The sequence below is a fragment of the Dermochelys coriacea genome, chromosome 8 (assembly GCF_009764565.3).
Source record: "Dermochelys coriacea isolate rDerCor1 chromosome 8, rDerCor1.pri.v4, whole genome shotgun sequence".
In the NCBI taxonomy this organism is placed as follows: Eukaryota; Metazoa; Chordata; order Testudines; family Dermochelyidae; genus Dermochelys; species Dermochelys coriacea.
The window spans coordinates 107,712,172-107,732,488 of NC_050075.1; the positions used below are offsets into that span (position 1 = coordinate 107,712,172).

The 20,317-nt window shown below is 44.7% G+C and overlaps 1 protein-coding gene across 4 annotated transcripts in view; it reads right to left on the minus strand.

The window, feature by feature from the left end:
• The window catches only part of ST3GAL3 (ST3 beta-galactoside alpha-2,3-sialyltransferase 3), a 382,096-nt gene that overhangs the window by 292,196 nt on the left and 69,583 nt on the right, over positions 1-20,317 (minus strand). The gene's annotated exons all lie outside the window — the stretch shown is intronic.

Consider the following 20,317-nt stretch of genomic DNA (forward strand, 5'->3'; position numbering starts at 1 on the left):
ACTGTCCCCATGATCATATGCCCAGATTTGGCACACTTATAAAGAAATTCATCTTCTGTACTTGCACAGTAGAGATTGTTAAACAACTTATTCTTAATTTTCTGAACATTTCAACTTCACTGCACATGCTCTCTGATTCTGCAGAGCCTTCTTCATCATTTTGAAATAACCATACAGAGCTATAGCTCCAGACAGGAGATGGACTAAATCTGGTTCAGTGAAAGATGCCCTGGACGACCAGCTCAACTCTCACCTCTTCCACCGAGCGGTGTTAATAGCTCTACACACTTCACAACCATATCTGTTACTAAGGGTTTGTGTACATTACAGCAGAACAGCCACAGTGCTGCAGCCTCATAGCACAGATGCTTCCTGCATTGACAGAAGTGGTTTTCCATCAATATAGTCAATCCACCTCTCCGAGAGGTGGTAGCTAGGTTGATGGAAGAATTCTTCTGTTGACCTAGCTGCACCTACAGTGGAGGTTAGGTAGACCTAACTATGTTGCACAGGTCACAACATTTTTCACAGCCCTGAGCGATCAGTGGCATGCCCCACAACAGGCTGTGCCTGCAAATTGATTCCATCCAGCCTCTGAACATGCAAACAAAGTGACATCCTCTGCATAGTGCAACATTCAACGTATGGTCCATGTGAGGTCACACTGAAGAGAAGACACTATTTTGCATACCTGACTAAAAATGTCATGGCACGCCTCTGTGAACGATGAAGCTAGGTCGGTCTAAGTTTTAGGTGTAGACCAGGCCTAAGCAAGAACTCTCACCTCTATCCAAGGAAGCAGACAAACATCAGCCTCTCTCCATTTTACAGATGAAATAATTGATCACACACCTCACTTTTGACAGAGCAAGGAACAGAACCCAGGTTTCTAATCGTTTGGGTGTACTGCAAGATCCACCACTTCTCCCTAACTCGTGAGGAGCAAAGAGAATTATGAAGCTAAATAGAGATGATTTTGGAGGGTTTAAGGTTTTTGTTATTGTCATCTTTGCTGTGTATAGGGCATTGTGTTTGTGGGTTCACCGGGGGAAGGAGACCAAAGCCTGAGGTAAGTGGGGAAGTGGGATACCGGGAGGAAGCACGAGCAGGAGCGCGCGAGAGGGCAGGATTCCTGCCTCATACTAAGAGGGATGATCAGCGAGTTATCTCAAGTGCCTATACACAAAAGCAAGAAGCCTGGGAAACAAGCAGGGAGAACTGGAAGTCCTGGCACAGTCAAAGAATTATGATGTGACTGGAATAACAGAGACTTGGTGGGATAACTCACATGACTGGAGTACTGTCATGGATGGATATAAACTGTTCAGGAAGGACAGGCAGGGCAGAAAAGGTAGGGGAGTTGCATTGTATGTAAGGGAGCAATATGACTGCTCAGAGCTCAAGTATGAAACTGCAGAAAAACCTGAGAGTCTCTGGATTAAGTTTAGAAGTGTGAGTAACAAGGGTGAGGTCGTGGTAGGAGTCTGCTATAGACCACCGGACCAGGGGGATGAGGTGGACGAGGCTTTCTTCCAGCAACTCACGGAAGTTACTAGATTGCAGGCCCTGGTTCTCATAGGAGACTTCAATCACCCTGATATCTGCTGGGAGAGCAATACAGCGGTGCACAGACAATCCAAGAAGTTTTTGGAACGTGTAGGGGACAATTTCCTGGTGCAAGTGCTGGAGGAAACAACTAGGGGCAGAGCTCTTCTTGACCTGCTGCTCACAAAATGGGAAGAATTAGTAGGGGAAGCAAAAGTGGATGGGAACCTGGGAGGCAGTGACCATGAGATGGTCGAGTTCAGGATCCTGACACAGGGAAGAAAGGAAAGCAGCAGAATACGGACCCTGGACTTCAGAAAAGCAGACCTTGACTCCCTCAGGGAACTGATGGGCAGGATCCCCTGAGAGAATAACATGAGGGGGAAAGGAGTCCAGGAGAGCTGGCTGTATTTTAAAGAATCCTTATTGAGGTTACAGGAACAAACCATCCCGATGTGTAGAAAGAATAGTAAATATGGCAGGCGACCAGCTTGGCTTAACAGTGAAATCCTTGCTGATCTTAAACACAAAAAAGAAGCTTACAAGAAGTGGAAGATTGGACAAATGACCAGGGAAGAGTATAAAAATATTGCTCGGGCATGCAGGAGTGAAATCAGGAAGGCCAAATCACACTTGGAGGTGCAGCTAGCAAGAGATGTTAAGAGTAACAAGAAGGGTTTCTTCAGGTATGTTAGCAAGAAGAAGAAAGTCAAGGAAAGTGTGGGCCCCTTACTGAATGAGGGAGGCAACCTTGTGACAGAAGATGTGGAAAAAGCTAATGTACTCAATGCTTTTTTTGCCTCTGTCTTCATGAACAAGGTCAGCTCCCAGACTGCTGCACTGAGCAGCACAGCATGGGGAGGAGGTGACCAACCCTCTGTGGAGAAAGAAGTGGTTCGGGACTATTTAGAAAAGCTGGACGAGCACAAGTCCATGGGGCCGGATGCGCTGCATCCGAGAGTGCTAAAGGAGTTGGTGGATGTGATTGCAGAGCCATTGGCCATTATCTTTGAAAACTCATGGCGATCGGGGGAAGTCCCGGACAACTGGAAAAAGGCTAATGTAGTGCCCATCTATAAAAAAGGGAAGGAGGATGATCCTGGGAACTACAGGCCAGTCAGCCTCACCTCAGTCCCTGGAAAAATCACGGAGCAGGTCCTCAAGGAATCAATTCTGAAGCACTTAGAGGAGAGGAAAGTGATCAGGAACAGTCAGCATGGATTCACCAAGAGCAAGTCATGCCTGACTAATCTAATTGCCTTCTATGACGAGATAACTGGCTCTGTGGATGAGGGGAAAGCAGTGGACATGTTGTTCCTTGACTTTAGCAAAGTTTTTGACACGGTCTCCCACAGTATTCTTGACAGCAAGTTAAAGAAGTATGGGCTGGATGAATGGACTATAAGGTGGATAGAAAGTTGGTTAGATTGTCGGGCTCAATGGGTAGTGATCAATGGCTCCATGTCTAGTTGGCAGCCGGTATCAAATGGAGTGCCCCAAAGGTCGGTCCTCGGGCCAGTTTTGTTCAATATCTTCATAAATGATCTGGAGGATGGCGTGGATTGCACCCTCGGCAAGTCTGCAGATGACACTAAACTGGGAGGAGAGGTAGATACGATGGAGGGTAGGGATAGGATACAGAGGGCCCTAGACAAATTAGAGGATTGGGACAAAAGAAATCTGATGAGGTTCAACAAGGACAAGTGCAGAGTCCTGCACTTACAACAGAAGAATCCCATGCACCGCTACAGACTAGGGACCGAATGGCTCGGCAGCAGTTCTGCAGAAAAGGACTTAGGGGTTACAGTGGACGAAAAGCTGGATACGAGTCAACAGTGTGCCCTTGTTGCCAAGAAGGCCAATGGCATTTTGGGATGTATAAGTAGGGGCATTGCCAGCAGATCGAGGGACGTGATTGTTCCCCTCTATTTGGCATTGGTGAGGCCTCATCTCAAGATGACCTAATCATTAAGTCAACCAAAATTAGCAGACAATTTTGCAAATTTTGGCCTTAAACCTTCTGTGCCTCCACTTCTCTATGTGGACCAGAGTAAACCTGGGGATTACATTGGTGAAAAGCTGGATATGAGTCAACAGTGTGTCCTTGTTGCCAAGAAGGGTAATGGCATATTGGGCTGCATTAGTAGGGGCATTGCCATCAGATCGAGGGACGTGATCGTTCCCATCTATTCGGCATTGGCGAGGCCTCATCTGAAGTACTGTGTCCAGTTTTGGGCTTGACACTACAAGAAGGATGTGGAAAAATTGGAAAGAGTCCAGCAGAGGGCAACAAAAATGAGTAGGGGACTGGAACACATGACTTTTGAGGAGAGGCTGAGGGAACTGGGATTGTTTAGTCTGCAGAAGAGAAGAGTGAGGGGGGATTTGATAGCTGCTTTCAACTCCCTGAAAGGGGGTTCCAAAGAGGTTGGAGCTCGGCTGTTCTCAGTGGTGGCAGATGACAGAACAAGGAGCAATGGCCTCAAGTTGCAGTGAGGGAGGTCAAGGTTGGATATTAGGAAACACTATTTCACTAGGAGGGTGGTGAAGCACTGGAATGGGTTCCCTAGGGAGAAGGTGGAATCTCCATCCTTAAGAGGTTTTTAAGGCCCGGCTCGACGAAGTCCTGGCTGGGATGATTTAGTTGGGGTTTGGTCCTGCTTTGAACAGGGGGTTGGACTAGATGACCTCCTGAGGTCTCTTCCAACCCTGATATTCTATGATTCTATGATATTTTCCCACCTCACTAGGATGTTGTGAAGATAATTTCATTAATGTTTCTAGGACTAGAGTGATGAACGCAATTAAAAAGCCCAGGAGGAAATTTTAAAAATTCCTAATTCAATGCAAGCTTTGTATGCCGTGCAGTAAATGAGGCATGAGGAACCTACTGACTTATGAAGATAAAGCAAAATATTGAACAGCTGCCTCGTTCACTAAACCCCATCCATCCCATGCACTGATCGAGACCAGGATCCTGTAGAATTTAAACATTGCATAGGCTTTGTACTAGTCCTTGACACACTGGTGAATTCAACCCTTTGCAAGGAAACCAACCTTGTCACAAGTCACTGACATGAATTCCTGAGATATCATATTTAAGGCTACAATTTTGTCATGGAGGTCGCAGAAATCATGGAATCCATAACTTCCAAAGACCTCTGTGACTTCAGCCCCGGTGTCTAGGAGCTGCAGGGTCCCAACACCTCCCACAGCAGCAGTGAGCTGTAAGGTTCCCCCCCCACCCCGCCTGAGGCAGCGAGCTCCCAAGCTCTGAACCGCCATGGGCAGCAGGGGTACCCCGCAACTCCCCAGAGGCTGCGGCAGGGCAGGGGGAACCCCCGCAGCTGAGCCCCCATGAGTTGTGGGGGCCCCGAAGTGCCCTGCCACCCCGCAGCTGCCCAACCCCTTCTCATTTTATCATGGATAGTTTTAATAAAGGTCACAGACAGGTCATGGGCAATAAAGAAAAATTCACAGAAACTGTGACCTGTCCTGGACCTTTACTAAAAATATCCATGACACAATCTTACCATTAATCATACTAAATGAATCATTGAGGAAAAGTAACATGATAAAATTTTGTACTCTTAGGAATGACAGGAAATGATCTACAGGGAACGTAAATGAGGTTAGTAGCATTTTGGCAAAAATATATATATTTTACATTTACCCAAAGAGCAGCACTTACTTTTTAAGGATTAATAGCTTTGGAACTGTAATGAAAAAAAGAGACGTATGTTATGCCCTTTTATATATATAATATGGCAGAGCTTTGATCAATATGCAACAAAGTATCTAACAATCACATTTAATGTTGCACTGCCACAGAATGAATAAAAGAATAACGATACTCGAGTATCAGGTTTCAGAGTAGCAGCCGTGTTAGTCTGTATTCGCAAAAAAGAAAAGGAGGACTTGTGGCACCTTAGAGACTAACAAATTTATTTGAGCATAAGCTTTCGTGAGCTACAGCATACTCAAGTAGGAGCAAGCACAGGAGCAGAAAAAAAGATCTATTGCCCTCCAGTGGAATGTTGCAATCATTGCAAACACTTCACGAAGCCACTTTGTATTATTACTTTTCAAACTCCAGAATCTAAGTAGGATTTTTTCCACCATTATAGGCCCAGCAGTTTTACACTGGCTTCGTAAAATAAAAATCTCTAAACAAAAAAATAGCGAGACAAAGGACAAAGTCACCAAGCCAAAGAGGGAAAATAAAAGTCCTCAAACAGAAATGCAAGTAGTGTTATATGTGTTTTACAAAACACATGCCATTTTCAAAATCATTGTTTATATAAAGATAAGAAACTGAAACAGGAAGGAAAAAAACAGCACAGTACTGAAAGTAGTAATAGTTCTCAGGATATCATAAAAGGCAGAATCTAGAATTCCTAAGGAGGTACATGGTTGTCAGCAAACATCACAAAACTGCTAACACTTTCCTCACAAATATCAACAGCTCTTCACATCCCACTCCCAGTGTAGCCACTGATTTCACATCACAAGCAACAAAGTTGACAGCTGAGCAAAGATTCATATTGTTTTTGTCTAGCTCCTTTAGCTAAGCTCCTGAAAGATTTGACATTAAATGCAAGCCTCAAACTGACGCAGGTTCCACTCAGTTCCATCACATACTTGAACAAATTTCAAACATTTTTTCTAATGAATCTTTTAAGAAAACTTTAACAGAGATTAGTTAAGCCCCTTGGAGGGAACAAAGGGTGAAGAAAGGTAGCTATGGGGGCAACTCCCTCCCTGAAAAGCTACAAGAACAACAAAAGTGGTACGATGTAAAAGAACGAACTATACTTGAAAACACTACATAAAAGAACAGTAATTAATCCACCAGAGGCTGGAGTTTTTAGCCTTCTAGACAGGTTTCAAACTCATAGATAGTCAATGAAAGTGGCTCTTAAAGTTATTGAAACTGAAATTTTTATCAATGTCAGGTTCCTTATTACCAGCTATATTCACTGCAAGCATTGATCCCTGACTGGTGCATTATCTCCTCAGGTAGCCTGGATTTATGCATGCTTACAACCATTGCTTCCTGTTGTTCTTCTCATAGAAGATGTGTTGGTAAACCATCATCCTCACTCATAGCTGTGATGCAACTCTCATAAGCAATACTTTCTGCTAGGTGCTAACAGGAAATTTTTACCTCCATTGGGCTGTACGAGAAGACAAAAGGAGTAACAAATAAATACAAATAGCAGCAGCTTGGGTTTCTCTAGCACCTTCCATCCAAAGATTTCAAATCATTCCTTTGAAGCACCGCCACGTGATATGTGTGGCATAGCATACTGTAGAGGAGTTTGATTAATCAAGGAGCAAGACAATATTTTTTCTGTTTTTTAAAACAGGGATGTTGCACAAAGCTATTCTGAAAAATTAGGAGTTAAGCACTCAAGTTAGGAAACATCAACTTACCTCTGCCTCTTTCTGTGTATGATTTAATATATAGTCTCTAATTGCATGAAAACATACTATTTCTCAAATACTGCAACACATATAGTATATATTTGTTACGCCTGGGGGAATTCTGCACCACTGCATGTGCACAGAATTCAGGTCTCCCACTGTCATAAAAATAAAGGGAAGGGTAAACACCTTTAAAATCCCTCCTGGCCAGAGGGAAAATCTTTCACCTGTAAAGGGTTAAGGAGCTAGGATAACCTCGCTGGCACCTGACCACAATGACCAATGAGGAGACAAGATACTTTCAAAGCTGGAGGGGGGGAGAAAAAAAGGGTCTGGGTATGTCTGTGGGATGCTTTTGCCGGGGACAGAACAGGAATGGAGTCTTAGAACTTAGTAAGTAATCTAGCTAGAGATGCGTTAGATTATGATTTCTTTAAATGGCGGAGAAAATAGACTGTGCTGAATAGAATGGATATTCCTGTCTTTGTGTCTTTCTTATAACTTAAGGTTTTGCCTAGAGGGATTCTCTATGTTTTGAATCTAATTACCCTGTAAGGTATTTACCATCCTGATTTTACAGAGGTGATTCTTTTTACCTTTTCTTATATTAAAATTCTTCTTGTAAGAAACTGAATGCTTTTTTCATTGTTCTTAAGATCCAAGGGTTTGGGTCTGTGGTCACCTATGCAAATTGGTGAGGATTTTTATCAAGCCTTCCCCAAGCAGGGGGGTGCAAGGTTTTGGTGAGGATTTTGGGGGGAAAGACGCTTCCAAACAACGCTTTCCCAGTAAACCCAGTCAAACGTTTGGTGGTGGCAGTGGAAGTCCAAGGGCAAAGAGTAAAATAGTTTGTACCTTGGGGAAGTTTTAACCTAAACTGGTAAAAGTAAGCTTAGGAGGTTTTCATGCAGGTCCCCACATCTGTAGCGTAGAGTTCAGAGTGGGGAAGGAACCTTGACATGGTGGCAGTGGTGGGATCAACTTGAAATCATTTTGAGAGTTTTTGAACCAGAGGCACAGATTTGAAAAGGAAATTTTTTTTCCTTTGGGCTGCTGGAAAGTAGGTTAAACTGAAAACAGAGTTGTTTTTTTTCTCTGCTTTGGGGCCAGAGCAAAGACAAAAGGGAATTGTCTTTTGTGAGGTGGAGTTTTCTCTACCTAAAGACAGGGTAGTTAACCTCCTGCAGGGAAATTCACAAGTCTTCACAGACCTGAAGTTTTGGGGTTTTTTTTAACCTAAGAGCAACTAGAGGGGTTTTCTGCCTGTTTGCCTGGAGCCAAAGGTGTTAGGTTGTTGGGTTTTTTTTAGGACTTCTCTATAGGTTGACAATCACTATTAGAGAATATAGGTATCATATTCAGCACAGCAAAATTTTACAAGCCAAGTTTTTTTTGTTTTGGTTTTCTGTCTAACTCTCGGGTGTAAAGTTAGTTAGAAACAGAGAGGTTAGGATGACAGACTCCACGGTTCAACAAAAGCTGGAATTAGCCAGATTTGAGGCTGAGGAAAAACAAAAGGAACATGAAAGACAGATAGAACTCATGCGGATGGGAATGGAGGCAAGGGCCAAAGAACTGGAGGAGAAGGAAAAAGAGAGGAAGCATGTGGAGGAGGAGAAGGAAAAAGAGAGGAAGCATGCAGTGGAGTTGGAGAAGGCAAAGGCTCAGCAGAATATACCAACAAACCCTAGCAATCCTTCTCCAGGTACCACTTCCCACCCAGAAAGTTCCCCACCTACAAGGCAGGCGATGATACCGAGGCCTTCTTAGAAAACTTCGAAAGAGCCTGCCTTGGGTACAGCATCTCTACAGACCAATACATGGTAGAGCCGAGGCCGCAGCTCAGTGGACCCTTAGCCGAGGTGGCGGTTGAAATGCCTAAGGAACGCATGAACCAATAAGAACTGTTTAAAACCAAGGCGAAAGTCAGAATGGGGCTAAGCCCCGAACATTCCCGTCAGCGGTTCAGAGCCCTAAGGTGGAAACCAGACATGTCATTTACCCGACATGCCTACCACATTCTGAAACATTGGGATGCCTGGAGCAAGTGTTAAATCTCCAGAAGATTTGCCCTTCCTAATGCAAATGGAACAGTTCTTAGAGGGTGTTCCTGAGGAAATAGAAAGATACATCCTAGATGGGAAGCCTAAAACTGTAATCGAGGAGGGGGAGATTGGAGCCAAATGGGTGAAGGTGGTAGAGAAGAAGAAAAACTGGTCGGAGTTGTAGCGGATACCAGAAAGGACAACCTCAGACCACACCCTACTACCGGGGGCCACCCAAGGCCCCACCTACCCCCCAAGGAACCCTCCAGCTACCTTATTGTCCCGCCACACCGTTTTCCAGCAACCCACCTCGCCCCAGTGACCCGTCAGCTGGACGATGATTTAAATGTAACGAGCCAGGGCATATAAAGGCCAACTGCCCCAAGAACCCCAACAGATTACAGTTCATTGCACCGGAATCACCCCAGAGATCCTCAGGCCCAGATACCTCCCAGATACCCTTGGAGTGGAGGGAAAATGTGAGTGTGGGCAAGAAGAAGGTCACCGCATGGAGGAACACCGGAGCACAAGTGTCAGCTATCCATGCTTCCTTAGTGGACCCCAATTTAATCAACCCAGAGATCCAAGTGATGATTCAACCCTTCAAGTCCAACTCTTTCAATTTGCCTACAGCCAAGTTGCCTTTCCAGTACAAGGGCTGGTCAGGAACGTGGTCTTTTGCAGTCTATGATGATTATCCCATCCCCATGCTGTTGGGGGAAGACTTGGCCAATCATGTGAACTCAGCCAAGAGGGTGGGAATGGTCACCCGCAGCCAGACTAAACCAGCCATCATGCTTAGCGCTGTTCTGGAAACTTCTACCAGGATCTGGTCAGAGGTGATGGACCCGGACCCCTGGCCAATGTCTGCAACAGCAGTAGTGGATCCAGTCCCAGAGACCCAGACGGAGCCAGTCCCAGAACTGGACCTGGCGGAATAACCAGCACCAGACCCATTGCCAGCACTGAATCCAGTACTTGCAACCCCAACTCCAGAGGGCCCCACTGAACCTGAACCGGCAGTTGCCGATAACCCTACACAAGAGGCTCAGCCGGAGTCTGAACCCCAACATAGTGCACCAGCGGAGAGTGATTCACAGTCAACGGAAACAGCCCCATCCCCGACACCACTTTCAGAGGGACCAAGCATAGGTCCACAATCCAATGAGGTACTGATGTCTCCAGCATCAAGGGAACAGTTCCAGACTGAACATGAAGTAAATGAAAGCCTCCAGAGAGCTTGGACAGCGGCACGGAGCAACCCACCGCCTCTCAGCTCTTCTAATCAATCCAGGTTTGTTGTAGAAAGAGAACTCTTATACAAGGAAACTCTTTCTGATGGACACCAGGAAGATTGGCATCCTCAGAGACAGTTGGTAGTTCCAACTAAGTACCGGGTCAAGCTCTTGAGATTAGCCCACGATCATCCTAGTGGCCATGCTAGGGTGAACAGGACCAAAGACCAGTTGGGGAGGTCATTCCAATGGGAGGGAATGGGCAAGGATGTTTCTACCTATGTCCGGTCTTGTGAGGTATGCCAAAAAGTGGGAAAACCCCAAGACCAGGTCAAAGCCCCTCTCCAGCCACTCCCCATTATTGAAGTTTCATTTCAGCGAGTAGCTGTGGATATTCTGGATCCTTTTCCAAAAAAGACACCCAGAGGAAAGCAGTACATACTGATTTCAAAATCCATTTCATGGATTTTGCCACCCGATGGCTGGAAGCAGTAGCTCTAAGCAACACATGGGCTAAAAGTGTGTGCCAGGCACCAGCAGACATTTTTGCCAGGGTAGGTTGGCCTTCCGACATCCTCACGGATGCAGGAACTAATTTCCTGGCAGGAACTATGGGAAGCTCATGGCGTAAATCACTTGGTTGCCACTCCTTACCACCATCAAACAAATGGCATGGTGGAGAAGTTTAATGGAACTTTGGGGACCATGATACGTAAATTCGTAAATGAGCACTCCAATGATTGGGACCTAGTGTTGCAGCAGCTGCTCTTTGCCTACAGAGCTGTACCACATCCCAGTTTAAGATTTTCACCATTTGAACTTGTATATGGCCATGAGGTTAAGGGGCCATTACAGTTGGTGAAGCAGCAATGGGAGGGATTTACACCTTTTCCAGGAACTAACATTCTGGATTTTGTAACCAACCTACAAAAAACCCTCAAATCTCTCTAGCCCTTGCTAAAGAAAATCTACAGGATGCTCAAAAAGAGCAAAAAGCCTGGTATGATAAACATGCCAGAGAGCGTTCCTTCAAAATAGGAGACCAGGTGATGGTCTTAAAGGTGCTCCAGGCCCATAAAATGGAAGCGTCGTGGGAAGGGCCATTCACGGTCCAGGAGCGCCTGGGAGATGTTAATTATCTCAGAGCATTCCCCACCTCCAACCGAAAGCCTAAGGTGTACCATATTAATTCTCTAAAGCCTTTTATTCCAGAGAATTAAAAGTTTGTCAGTTTATAGCCCAGGGAGGAGATGACACTGAGTGGCCTGAAGATGTCTACTACGAAGGGAAAAGTGCTGATGGCGTGGAAGAGGTGAACTTCTCCATGACCCTAGGGCGTATGCAGCAACAGCAGATCCAGGAGCTGTGCACTAGTTACGTGCCGACGTTCTCAACCACCCCAGGACTGACTGAACGGGCAGACCACTCCATTGACACCCAATTAAAGTCCAATCTTGCCGGGTGTCTCCTTAAGCTAAAACTGCTATAGAACAGGAGATCCTGGATATGTTACAGATGGGTGTAATCCGCCCCTCTGGCAGTGCATTGGCATCTCCAGTGGTTCTAGTTCCCAAACCAGATGGGGAAGATACGTTTTTGAGTGGACTACCGTAGCTAAATGCTGTAACTCGCTCAGACAACTATCCAATGCCATGCACAGATGAACTATTAGAGAAACTGGGATGGGCCCAATTCATCTCTACCTTGGATTTAACCAAGGGGTACTGGCAGGTACCACTAGATGAATCCGCCAAGGAAAGGTTAGCCTTCACCACACATGTTGGGCTGTATGAATTTAATGTATTCCCTTTCAGGCTGCGGAATGCACCCGCCACCTTCCAAAGACTTGTAGATGGTCTCCTAGCGGGATTAGGGGAATATGCAGTCGCCTACCGTGACGACATGGCCATATTTTCAGATTCCTGGGCAGAACATCTGGAACATCTACAAAAAATCTTTGAGCGCATAAAGGAGGCAGGACCAACCGTTAAGTCTAAGAAGTGTCAAATAGACCTAAACACAGTGACTTACCTTGGACACCAGGTGGGTCAAGGAACCATCAACCCCCTACAGGCTAAAGTGGATGCTATCCAAAAGTGGCCTGTCCCAAAGTCAAAGAAACAGGTTCAATCCTTCTTAGGCTTGGCCAGTTATTACCGACGATTTGTACCGCAATACAGCCAAATCGCCGCCCTACTGACAGACCTAACCAAAAAGAAACAGCCAAATGCCGTTCAGTGGACCGAAGAGTGTCAGAAGGCCTTCAACCAGCTTAAAGCGACACTCATGTCTGATCCTGTACTAAGGGCCCCAGACTTTGACAAACCGTTCCTAGTAACCACAGATGCGTCCAAGCGTGGTGTGGGAGCAGTTTTAATGCAGGTAGGACTGGATCAAGAATTCCACCCTGTAGTGTTTCTCAGCAAAAAAACTGTCTGAGAGGGAAAGCATCTGGTCAGTCAGTGAAAAAGAATGTTACGCTATTGTCTACGCTCTGGAAAAGCTACGCCCATATGTTTGGGGACAGCGTTTCCACCTGCAAACCGACCATGCTATGCTACGGTGGCTTCATACTGCCACGGGAAATAACAAAAAACTTATTCGGTGGAGTTTAGCTCTCCAAGATTTTGATTTTGACATCCAATTCATCTCAGGAGCTTCTAACAAAGTGGCTGATGCACTCTCCCGTGAAAGTTTCCCAGAATCAACTGGTTAAAATCGCCCTTGAGATGTGGAAAATATTGTTAGTCTTTATATACTTGGTAGTATATTTAGAGGTGCATGTGTCTTATTAACTCTGTTTTTTCCTAGAGCTCCAGGAGGAAATCCCAGCCAGCATTTCACCCTTGCTGTGATTTGGGGGGCGTGTCATAAAAATAAAGGGAAGGGTAAACACCTTTAAAATCCCTCCTGGCCAGAGGGAAAACCCTTTCACCTTTAAAGGGTTAAGGAGCTAGGATAACCTCACTGGCACCTGACCACAATGACCAATGAGGAGACAAGATACTTTCAAAGCTGGAGGGGGGAGAAAAAAAGGGTCTGGGTATGTCTGTGGGATGCTTTTGCCGGGGACAGAACAGGAATAGAGTCTTAGAACTTAGTAAGTAATCTAGCTAGAGATGCGTTAGATTATGATTTCTTTAAATGGCGGAGAAAATAGACTGTGCTGAATAGAATGGATATTCCTGTCTTTTTTCAGAGTAGCAGCCGTGTTAGTCTGTATTCGCAAAAAGAAAAGGAGTACTTGTGGCACCTTAGAGACTAACAAATTTATTAGAGCATAAGCTTTCGTGAGCTACAGCTCACTTCATCGGATGCATTTGGTGGAAAAAACAGAGGAGAGATTTATATACACACACACAGAGAACATGAAACAATGGGTTTATCATACACACTGTAAGGAGAGTGATCACTTAAGATAAGCCATCACCCACAGCAGGGGGGGGAAAAGGAGGAAAACCTTCCATGGTGACAAGCAGGTGGGGGGGAGAAATACCATGGGGAAATAGGTTTCAGAGTAGCAGCCGTGTTAGTCTGTATTCGCAAAAAGAAAAGGAGTACTTGTGGCACCTTAAAGACTAACAAATTTATTAGAGCATAAGCTTTCGTGAGCTACAGCTCACTTCATCGGATGCATTTGGTGGAAAAAACAGAGGAGAGATTTATATATACACACACAGAGAACATGAAACAATGGGTTTATCATACACACTGTAAGGAGAGTGATCACTTAAGATAAGCCATCACCAGCAGCAGGGGGGGGAAGGAGGAAAACCTTTCATGGTGACAAGCAGGTAGGCTAATTCCAGCGGTTAACTAGAATATCAGAGGAACAGTGGGGGGTGGGGTGGGAGGGAGAAATACCATGGGGAAATAGTTTTACTTAGTTTAACTTAGGCTTGAATAGAGACTGGGAATGGATGAGTCATTACACAAAGTAAAACTATTTCCCCATGGTATTTCTCCCTCCCACCCCACCCCCCACTGTTCCTCTGATATTCTTGTTAACTGCTGGAATTAGCCTACCTTGCTTGTCACCATGAAAGGTTTTCCTCCTTTCCCCCCCCTGCTGTTGGTGGTGGCTTATCTTAAGTGATCACTCTCCTTACAGTGTGTATGATAAACCCATTGTTTCATGTTCTCTGTGTGTGTATATAAATCTCTCCTCTGTTTTTTCCACCAAATGCATCCGATGAAGTGAGCTGTAGCTCACGAAAGCTTATGCTCTAATAAATTTGTTAGTCTTTAAGGTGCCACAAGTACTCCTTTTCTTCATGGGGAAATAGTTTTACTTTGTGTAATGACTCATCCATTCCCAGTCTCTATTCAAGCCTAAGTTAATTGTATCCAGTTTGCAAATTAATTCCAATTCAGCAGTCTCTCGTTGGAGTCTGTTTTTGAAGCTTTTTTGTTGAAGGATAGCCACTCTTAGGTCTGTGATCGAGTGACCAGAGAGATTGAAGTGTTCTCCAACTGGTTTTTGAATGTTATAATTCTTGACGTCTGATTTGTGTCCATTCATTCTTTTACGTAGAGACTGTCCAGTTTGGCCAATGTACATGGCAGAGGGGCATTGCTGGCACATGATGGCATATATCACATTGGTAGATGCGCAGGTGAACGAGCCTCTGATAGTGTGGCTGATGTGATTAGGCCCTATGATGGTATCCCCTGAATAGATATGTGGACAGAGTTGGCAACGGGCTTTGTTGCAAGGATAGGTTCCTGGGTTAGTGGTTCTGTTGTGTGGTGTGTGGTTGCTGGTGAGTATTTGCTTCAGATTGGGGGGCTGTCTGTAAGCAAGGACTGGTCTGTCTCCCAAGATCTGAGAGAGCGATGGCTCGTCCTTCAGGATAGGTTGTAGATCCTTGATGATGCGTTGGAGAGGTTTTAGTTGGGGGCTGAAGGTGATGGCTAGTGGCGTTCTGTTGTTTTCTTTGTTGGGCCTGTCCTATAGTAGGTGAATTCTGGGTACTCTTCTGGCTCTGTCAATCTGTTTCTTCACTTCAGCAGGTGGGTATTGTAGTTGTAGGAATGCATGATAGAGATCTTGTAGGTGTTTGTCTCTGTCTGAGGGGTTGGAGCAAATGCGGTTATATCGTAGCGCTTGGCTGTAGACAATGGATCGAGTGGTATGATCTGGATGAAAGCTAGAGGCATGTAGGTAGGAATAGCGGTCAGTAGGTTTCCGATATAGGGTGGTGTTTATGTGACCATCGCTTATTAGCACCGTAGTGTCCAGGAAGTGGATCTCTTGTGTGGACTGGTCCAGGCTGAGGTTGATGGTGGGATGGAAATTGTTGAAATCATGGTGGTGAATTCCTGTCTTTGTGTCTTTCTTATAACTTAAGGTTTTGCCTAGAGGGATTCTCTATGTTTTGAATCTAATTACCCTGTAAGGTATTTACCATCCTGATTTTACAGAGGTGATTCTTTTTACCTTTTCTTATATTAAAATTCTTCTTGTAAGAAACTGAATGCTTTTTTCATTGTTCTTAAGATCCAAGGGTTTGGGTCTGTGGTCACCTATGCAAATTGGTGAGGATTTTTATCAAGCCTTCCCCAGGCAGGGGGGTGCAAGATTTTGGTGAGGATTTTGGGGGGAAAGACGCTTCCAAACAACGCTTTCCCAGTAAACCCAGTCAAACGTTTGGTGGTGGCAGTGGAAGTCCAAGGGCAAAGAGTAAAACAGTTTGTACCTTGGGGAAGTTTTAACCTAAGCTGGTAAAAGTAAGCTTAGGAGATTTTCATGCAGGTCCCCAAATCTGTACCCTAGAGTTCAGAGTGGGGAAGGAACCTTGACACCCATACCTTTCTTTGCTTCCCCGCAGGGAAATGACCTTCTGTCAGGGAAGCAAAGGGAAGCTGCAAGAGCAGTTACCACTGCCACTACCACTGCAATGGTACATGCAAAGTACGTGCAAAGGTACTCCCTAGATGTGCAGGTACATTGTTTCAGGCACCCAGAACAGTTGGCAGAAGGGTAAATCACTGCAGGGTTGGCGACACCCCAGCCAGTGGCTCCTACCCTGAGTCAGGATCAGCTGCTAGTCCCAGCTGGGCTGGAGGCAGGGGTGGATGGAATTTCCTCTTTCCCTGCAAGGAGTGGCTAGGCTGTGTCAGACCCATCCCCAGAAACCTTCCCCGCTGCAGAAAGCTCAGCTTCCTCCCCAGCTTCCTGCCCCCATCACTTCTCAGCTGCATGGGGAGGGGTGACTGTACAGGGAGCTGCTTCCCCATCCACCCAACACCTGTGCATCTGGACCTCTCATACACAGACACCCCCACCAAGCCTCATCCCATACAGCCAGAACTTCCCTAGCCCTCCATTCCCAAACCCCACCCCACTGAACCTCATCCTCTGCCTCTGGATCCCCATCCCTGCAGCAAGACCACCCCCTACTGAGCTCCCTGCACTCAAACCCCCACCCTGACAAACCCCACCCTGCACTTTCCTGAGCCCCCACATCCAGACCCCCACACTACTGACCCCCCAACTAGCTACACCAAGACCCCCATCCCACTGAGACAGTGTCCCGGGGGTGGGGAGGCTGCAGGGTGATCTCCCACCTTCATACAACCAGTGGCCTCTGCTCCCTACTGCCATGCTGGAGCCTCTGAATTTATTTATCGACAAATAAAGCTTGCAGAATTTTAATAGTGTGTGCAGAATTATTAATTTTTTGGTGCAGAATGCCCTCAGGAGTAATTTGTCACACAACTTTGTATGGATCATCACATACGTAAATGATATTTGTCTGACACACATGGTAACAAACTATAGAAGTCTGAGCCTAAAGCTCTATAAAAAGTTGATTATATTGTATTAGAAAAATGTGATCATGTGATTAGAGACTACCTTTAATGCATGTACACAAAGCAGACAAAGCTAAAGCAGTATGTGCAAATCTAACTTGAACATTTTCCAACTTTTGAATGCTTATCTATGTAACATGCTGTTATTTTTAATGAACAATATACAAGTCAGTTAGCATAGCAATGATGATCTTAACATTCTCACTGACTAGTATTTTAATGTGATCTTAATGTTCTATTAACTTAGGTTTTTATATTTAATAGTCTATTGTACATCTATAAAAACATCAAACTAGAACATGTGGATATCAAAAATTGAATAATAAATCATATTTGCAAGTGATACTGGCCTTTTTAATATCCCAAATAAGACTTCACTAATCAGTAATGGATCATATAACAGTGCTAGACATACAAACAATATATTGCTGTTTTCATTGCAATGTAAGTAGAGCACTACTTATGGTCCACTTGGGATGTCAAGTGTTGAGACTGTGTGGGAAGAACTTTACAAGGCAGAAGGGTCATGACAACTAAATTCATAGTAATTAGTCTTGTAATTATAGCCGAAGCACTAGCAACAGCTATAGTTAAGGTTGTGCGAGTATTTCAATTATAACTTCATTTTCACTCATCTTTCACGTGATAATTCTATAGGCTTAGTCTGTGCATGAAAGTGTTTTTTTACAAAGGTTTTAATAAACACAGTTCAACGTTTCTGAGGATAGAAGATGAAAATTCACTTTCCCATTATAAAAAAAAACTTGCAATTTTTTTTTTAAAAAGCTCAACTGCTAAAACAGCTGGAAACAACAAAAGGTTAAAAAAATCCCAATTTCCAAACACACTATTTGGGGTATTTTTTTAAATTGTTTTTTAAGCAACCTATACCAAAGTTCTTACTCCTTGTCTAATAGCTGTGGTATTCTACATCACACCACCGTCAGCCATTTAGATTGTTACCAACTTTTAGAACACTGTGTATACATCATTTTGAAATATTGCTATCCTTGCATTTGCAACAAAGGTTATTAGAAGACCTCTGCCCCCAGAAAGCAATTTGGATATGCTGTTGGTTCTTTGAACTATGCAGATGTAGAGTTATTGATTATTGGAAAAACAGCATAATCTAGCCAGCAGGTCACTAGATCTAGGAGTACTGAGTGACCTTGGGCAAGTCACTTCATCTCCCTATGGCTCTGCTTCCCCACCCTTTGTCTTGTTTGTTTAGACTGCAAACTCTCAGAGCAGAGAATGTTTCTCAATACCTTAGCACAGTGCCTACCATTATGGGACCACAAACTTGACTGGGGTCCCTAGTCACTCCTATAATAAATATTTATACAAAACTATGAGGTGCTTTTAAACATAAATTCATTTCTGGTATAAGCTATAAACAGCTTCTGGAAGCAGTTTCACAAGGTTAAATAGCTATTTAATAGGAAATGTCCCTTTAAAGTTAGTCTTAGTATGCAGCAAGTCATTGGTTAAACATTTTCTAAGAAACCCCTCTTCAGCTTTACTGGTTTTAGTGTTAGCACATTTTCACTGTGTGTGTGTTTATTAAAGGAACTCATCACACTGTATCCCACTCACTACAGTTGGAAAACATATCTCTTAAGCTTTTCTGCAGTTATCTGAATTGTCTCTCCTTAGCTCCATAGTTAAGATTGTGATGAGCTTTCCTTACAGCAGCTGATTTTTCAAAGTGCTCCAAAATCCATAAGAATACTCAGATTGTCTTGAAAAGTGATGTGATCAATGGAGTCTGGGGTAGTATTAGTGGTGCAAATTCAGGTCACAGGATCAAGCGGTTTCTGAGATATGGCACCTGTGAGAAAAGGAAAGTAAAATGTTCCTGTTCTCATAACATTCACATGTGGCCAAATTATTCACAGAGTTTAAAGCCAGAAGGGACAATGAGATTACCTAAACTGACTTCCTGCATAACACAGGCCTTTAAATATCACCTACAACAGGAACTGGATTAGAGTTCAGATTGCAAGTTTGCGGTCATTTTGAAAGGAGATTCTGAGATAGGGCACAAGCCCATGCACCAAAAAAGCTACTTTTAATATAATCCAATTCATATAACTTTTTTGGTGCAGAGGCAGAAAAAATAAAAGACTTCCCAAGAGCTCCCCAGCTGCTCAACAATACAAAGGACTGGTTGAGAAATATTGCAAAAGTCATGACACTATAAAAGCTTTAGTACCACTGCTTACAGACAATTTGCATTCTCATGACCTATTGCTTCTTCAGGAATTCCTTTGTGAGAGACGCACTGAGCTCACATTCATGTGGTGATTGAGGGCTAGTCTACACCTGAAACACTACAGCGGCACAGCTGCAGTGCTCCAGCTGTGCGGCTTTTGCGCTTCAGTGTAGCCACTCAGTACAGAGAGAGGAGGGGGTCTCCCATCACTGTAGTTAATCCACCTCCCCAACAGGTAGCTAGATCGAAAGAAGGAAAAAGTCTTCCATCACCCTAACGCTGTCTACACCACGGGTTAGGTCAGCACAGCTACATCTCTGAGGGGTGTGTATTTTTCACACTCCTAAAAGACATAGCTATGCCAATATAAGTTTTCAATGTACAGCAGCAGTTCCCGAACTTGTTCTGCCACTTGTGCAGGGAAAGCCCCTGGCGGACTGGGCCAGTTTGTTTACCTGCCTCGTCCGCAGGTTCGGCCAATCATGGTTCCCAGTGGCCGTGGTTCCCTGCTCCAGGCCAATGGGAGCTGCTGGAAGCGGCACGGGCCAAGGGACGTACTGGCCACTGCTTCCAGCAGCTCCCATTGGCCTGGAGCAGCGAACCACAGCCACTGGGAGCAGTGATCAGCCGAACCTGCAGATACGCCAGGTAAACAAACGGACCCAGCCCGCCAGGGGCTTTCCCTGCACAAGCGGCGGAACAAGTTTGGGAACCACTGCCTTAGAGGAACAAGCACTGCTCCTTTAACTCAAGGATCATGACTCAAAGCATCTCCTGTGCCCATTAGTGCTTTCAGTCTGCTTCTGGTTGGTGCCTGGAGCCATCATGGTGCTTCTTCTGAAAGTGTAAGTAATGTCTGTAATTCTGAAGTACTTCAGCACCCCACAAATGTATCCCCACTGTCATCCATGCAAGTTCCACCCAGGACAGTCTGATGGATAGTACTGCATGTAGGATATGCTGACTGCTATGGTGATGTGAGGCTAGGCTGCTATAGGATGGACCTAGTGATCACAAAGAAGAAAACAGAGAGA